Here is a 6399-nt window from a genome sequence, read left to right on the forward strand (position 1 = left end):
TTTGTGGCAGCAAGGATTTGGAAGGAAAAAACAATGTGGCCACCATGAGAGGAATGGATAGGCAGAATGTGCGGAGGCATACTGTGAAATACTGTATAGCGGTTAGAAGCAACAAACACAATGAACCATAGAGCAATGTGACAAGATGAAAATCGTAAGAAATGTGATTTATAGCACACTATTTATGAACATTTAAAATACATATCTTTTTAAAAAACAATTTATTTTAAGTAAAGATGCATCCATAATAGGGAGGGTGTCAGTGAGGAAATGGAATGAAAATAAAGACCAAGGATGAAGGGAGAAAGCAAATGGGTAAATAATGAGATAAACATATAAAAGAAGAGCTTTGTGCAGATGGAAATGATAATCTGCTATGAACTGGGGAATATGATGAACTCAACTCTAGCATGAAGTAGGGCACCTAGAAGTATTGGCTAATGGAGTCGGGAAATCCATGTAAAACAAGAGCTCCAGGTGATTCTTCTGCCCACCACTGACATTTTAATCCCAAAGCATTTCTCCTCCTTATCACTTCAATGATTTGGTCACTTTTCTTTTTCCAGGCTCTTCCCAGCTGCTGTCCCCCTGTCTCCCAGTCACCCTGCCTTGTACTCTGCAACCCAGCAACGCAGCCAATGTCATGATGTTTCCAACCTCTACCTCTTGATTCCTACTGTGTCTCCTGCCTGGAACATTTCTTTCATCTTTTTTCACCGGGTAACTCCTTTATTCTTTTCCAACTCAGACCAATGGTCACCTCATCAGGGAAAGTGTTTCTGATCCCTCTGGCTGCAGGGTTAAATTTAACCATTGGCTTTCATGGCACGGAGTTATTTGGCCATACTCAAGTATACTGTACTGAAATAATTGATTTGTGAGTTGCTTTTTTTTACAAGTGGATACTTTCTTTATTGGCAAAGTATTGCTATTGTTTCTTTTCTTAATATAGAGTATACAAAGTAGTCTGACTGCTGGTATAAAATAGCTAATCAAATTCTCACCTTGTATATACATTTTTTTGTTGCCTTGTGTTTTTTTATTGTGAAATATAACATATTCACAATATAACAAAAAAGCAATAAATTTCAAAGTACATTTTTTAAAATGTAGTTTTGGAACAAATTTCAAAGTATGATATGATTTACAGTACCACAATTTCACATATTTCCTTCTAGCTGCTCCAAGACACTGGAGACTAAAAGGAAATGTCAATACAATTGTTCAGAACTCATAAATTTAAATCCTATCTTTTCTGTTACAACTCCTCCTTATCCTTTCATCCTTCTCTCAATCTTTAAGAATATTTGGGCAAAGAATGTTCTAACTTCTTCAAGTTGAAAAGGGGTGTCAGTGTTATGAGGTTGAGGGATGCAACTGGTTGAAGCTCTTGGAGAGACTGGTACCTCTTCATTTCAGGGTTTATCTGGCCTAGGAACCATTTGGAGGTTATAGGTTTCTGAAAAATAAACTTAGTGAGTGAAATTTTTATAAAATCCCAGATAAAGCCTTGGGTATTCTTTAGGGTTTACAGGAAAACTGTTGGTTGGGGCTCCACATACCATAGCAATTACCAATATCTAGCTGAAGCTTCCATGAGTCACCTCCAGAATAGCCTCTCAACTCATTTGAAATCTCTTAGCCACTGATACCTTATTTTGTTACATCTCTTTTCCACTTTTTGGTCAGGTAGGTATTGTCAATACCATGATTCCAGGGCCAGACTCATCCCTGGAAATCACGTCCCACATTGCCAGGGAAATGTACACCCCTGGACATCATGTCCCACATAGGGGGAAGGAAAACGATTTTGCTTGTAGAATTGGGCTTAGAGAGAGAGGCATATCTGAGCAATAAAAGAGGTTCTCTGGAAGTAAGTCCTAGGCATAATTATAGGTAAACTTATCTTCCCCATTACAGAAATAAGTTTCACAAGAGCAAGCCTCAAGGTCAAGGGTTTGGCCTATTAACTTGGGAGTCCCTAATGTTTAAGAGAGTATCAGGTGTCCTGTGGCAGGCAGGACATAAGGTTGGCAGCATTAGTTTTGCTTGGGTCATGCGGGTGGGCTTGAGGTGAAGGCTACCTTTCCAGATAGTCCAACAACTAAGTCACTGACTTCCAAGAGCATTTGAACCACCTGTTGGAAAACATTGGATCTTTGCATACAAGATGTTCTTGACAACTCATCCTACCAAGCCCCTGTACAAAAGTTGCTCTACCAGTGGACCACGAAGTAGACCACCAAGCTTCTTTTGGTTACCAAGTAGATATAATATCACTGTCAACAAAATGGAGTGTACCTAGTGCCTCTTCACAGTATCATTGCCAGTTGATATCACTCTAAGAAAATCAGCCTTGCCTAGATGGGGGACCCTTCTTGGGTAGCCAGGATTTGAAAGAGTTGTGCTACCAGTAAGTGACTTAACACTTTTACACACTGAACTGGTCTTGAGAACTGAGATGTCCTTTTGTAAATGAAGAATATTCAACATAACCTTAAAGAACTGTACAGTGTTGTAGACCAGAGGCATACTGTGTGCATGTAATGGACTAAGAGACAGATAAATTAATCTCATTGAAAAGATTTTTAATCCCATTTCTCTTTACCAGCACTGGTTAGTGTTTTGCTTCCTTAGAATGATTTTTCTGGTTCCTTATTCTATTCTATTCTAATGAGTCCCAGAAATCCATCTCTTAATCCCCTTTCAGAATCAGAAAGTGAGGAAGAGGAAAATGCTAAGTACCTAAGTGAGAGTTCTAGGGAAAAGCTGGATTCCTCTGAAGAAGAGGATCCTGTGGTGCCCAACTTAACACTTTGTTATGGTCAGGTTCATGTGTCAACTTGGCCAAGTGGTGGTACCTGTTTGTCTGGTTGGGCAAGTGCTGGCCTGTCTGTTGCAATGAGGACATTTCATAGAATTAAATCATGATCATGTCAGCTGCATCCACAGCTGATTCCATTTGTAATCAGCCAAAGGGGAGTGTCTTCTGCAATGAGTATTGCTCAATCTGATCACTGGAAGCCTTTTAAGGAGGATTCAGAAGAGACAGGCTCTTCCTGTTTTGGGTGGTGAGCCTCTCCTGTGGAGTTCGTCCAGACCCTCCATCGGAAACGTTGGCTTCACAGCCTGCCCTGCAGATTTTGGATTCTGCATTCCCACGGTCACGTGAGACACTTTTATAAATTTTATATTTGCGAATGTTCCCTGTTGATTCTGCTTCTCTAGAGAGCCCTAACTAATACACACCTCTCAAGAGTCTTGCCTGTCAGGTTAAGTGCCTTTTAAAATATTCTACAACTTGGAAACCTTTAAATCCTAATTCCTGGTTATACATGCTTAACTCTTGCATTCATGCACACAGGTCCATAAATTTTGAGAAATACATCTAAGACTCTCCCATTGTTCCCACTGTGTACCCAAACTAGAGCCAATTCCTGAATGCACCCCCACCCCCGGACACTTGTGGAGTCCCACCTTTTGAAAAGCCACTTAGAAGCCCTAGCCAGCTCTCCAGAGATCATGCCACACTAAATGGAGCACTGCAATTTGCCACCAGACAGTTAGGTAGAATTTTAATAGAGCCACCCCCATACCTGAATACCGAAAGCAGATCCCTAATTTTGGTGGTTGCTGAGGCTGGCTCACTAAAACAATTAAGGAGACAATTCTCACTGAACCTATCAACACTATTTACTCCTACACCAACTTCCAAAAGGCAGTCAACAAACACTTAACTGCATCACTGTAAAGGTCCAACATTTGCTCTGATAACTTTCAGAGCTAATTGAGAAAAGAGTACAAAGTTCATCATCACATAGCCCAGTTGAGAAACTAATGTCTTTGCAAGCAAACTATCAACCTCTGATAAGCCAGATTTACCAAGTACTAAAAATATATACCTAAGGGCCTGACAATTCATCTATAGAAAATGTATATTTTGTGCATCCCCTTTGACAGATGCAGTGGGAAAAATGAGCTCCAGTGGAGAATTACTTATAAAGGACCATGTTATTACAGAAGATAAGTTGACTATTCTCTACCCCAGTTCTTTCCCCCAGTTTACTCTATCTATCTGAATGGACTCTTAACTAGATAACCAGTTATTAATGGGAAGAAAAAGGCAAGCCATCACTTCTTTTGTCACCCAACCTTCAGAACGGCCATTGTGGAAAGTTGGCCACCCACAATAAAACCTTTCAGAACACACTCTGCTCCAACATGGCTGGATTAGGTGGATCAACTGGACAAAGGAAAATGGTGAGAAAAGTGGTAGGAATATGGATTCTCTACCAACTCATAAATAGCTATGCCTATGTATGTCACCTTTTAGGGGCTCCTATTTGGGAGGATAGGGAGGGTGCAATTTCAAACCTAGCCTATATTATGCCAGACTTATTATGGTACCTGCACTTACAGCATGAACATTCTATATCATAGGTTCCAACTAGGGTGTTTCCAGCTGAACTGATCTTTAAGATTGTCCCTTGGGATGAAACAGACAAGTATTCTATAGGGAATGCTTTCTGCAACTTGGCACCCAGACTTTTGTCGAGAACAACTTAAACACATTTCAAAAAAACAATAGGATAGGATTAAGACATTTATGCTTCCAGTATTAACCTCTAATGGATTAAAATACTTCATCTGTATACTCTTTCCTGTAGCAAAGTTTATGCACTTTTCACATCCATTGCAAACTTTTCAGGAACCTTTGCAAATATAAAGAACCTCACCATAAAAAAAAATAGCCTAATAAAATCTGAAGTTGAGTTTTAGCAGCATAGTTTTTTGTTTTGGGGAACCATCTTGTTTTTTTTTTTTTTAATTAAAGAAAAAAAAAGAAATTAACCCAACATTTAGAAATCATTCCATTCTACATATGCAATCAGTAATTCTTAACATCATCACATAGATGCATGATCATCGTTTCTTAGTACATTTCCATCGGTTTAGAAGAAGAACTAGCAAAACAACAGAAAAAGATATAGAATGTTAATGTAGAGAAAAAATAAAAATAATAATAATAGTACAAAACAAACAAACAAACAAACAGACAGACAGAAAAAAAAAAACCTATATCTCAGATGCAGCTTCATTCAGTGTTTTAACATGATTACTTTACAATTAGGTATTATTGTGCTGTCCATTTTTGAGTGTTTGTATCTAGTCTTGTTGCACAGTCTGTATCCCTTCAGCTCCAATTACCCATTATCTTACCCTGTTTCTAACTCCTGCTGGACTCCGTTACCAATGACATATTCCAAGTTTATTATCGAATGTCGGTTCACATCAGTGGGACCATACAGTATTTGTCCTTTAGTTTTTGGCTAGACTCACTCAGCATAATGTTCTCTAGGTCCATCCATGTTATTACATGCGTCATAAGTTTATTCTGTCTTAAAGCTGCATAATATTCTATCGTATGTATATACCACAGTTTGTTTAGCCACTCGTCTGTTGATGGACATTTTGGCTGCTTCCATCTCTTTGCAATTGTAAATAATGCTGCTATAAATATTGGTGTGCAAATGTCCACTTGTGTCTTTGCCCTTAAGTCCTTTGAGTAGATACCTAGCAATGGTATTGCTGGGTCGTATGGCAATTCTATATTCAGCTTTCTGAGGAACCGCCAAACTGCCTTCCACAGTGGTTGCACCATTTGACATTCCCACCAACAGTGGATAAGTGTGCCTCTTTCTCCACATCCTCTCCAGCACTTGTCATTTTCTGTTTTGTTGATAATGGCCATTCTGGTGGGTGTGAGATGATATCTCATTGTGGTTTTGATTTGCATTTCTCTAATGGCCAGGGACATTGAGCAACTCTTCATGTGCCTTTTGGCCATTTGTATTTCCTCTTCTGGTAGGTGTCTGTTCAAGTCTTTTTCCCATTTTGTAATTGGGTTGGCTGTCTTTTTGTTGTTGAGTTGGACAATCTCTTTATAAATTCTGGATACTAAACCTTTATCTGATATGTCGTTTCCAAATATTGTCTCCCATTGTGTAGGCTGTCTTTCTACTTTCTTGATGAAGTTCTTTGATGCACAAAAGTCTTTAATTTTGAGGAGCTCCCATTTATTTATTTCCTTTTTCAGTGCTCTTGCTTTAGGTTTAAGGTCCATAAAACCGCCTCCAATTGTAAGTTTCATAAGATATCTCCCTACATTTTCCTCTAACTGTTTTATGGTCTTAGACCTAATGTTTAGATCTTTGATCCATTTTGAGTTAACTTTTGTATAGGGTGTGAGATATGGGTCTTCTTTCATTCTTTTGCATATGGATATCCAGTTCTCTAGGCACCATTTATTGAAGAGACTGTTCTGTCCCAGGTGAGTTGGCTTGACTGCCTTATCAAAGATCAAATGTCCAGAGATGAGAGGGTCTATATCTGAGCACT

General features: G+C 38.9%; 1 pseudogene; it reads left to right on the top strand.

The window, feature by feature from the left end:
* The first annotated feature begins 2673 nt into the window (after nt 1–2673).
* On the top strand, nt 2674–3751 carry LOC143670323 (DDB1- and CUL4-associated factor 16-like; annotated as a pseudogene).
* Nucleotides 3752–6399: the final 2648 nt, after the last annotated feature.

This window comes from Tamandua tetradactyla, chromosome X, assembly GCF_023851605.1.
Source record: "Tamandua tetradactyla isolate mTamTet1 chromosome X, mTamTet1.pri, whole genome shotgun sequence".
NCBI lineage: Eukaryota > Metazoa > Chordata > Mammalia > Pilosa > Myrmecophagidae > Tamandua > Tamandua tetradactyla.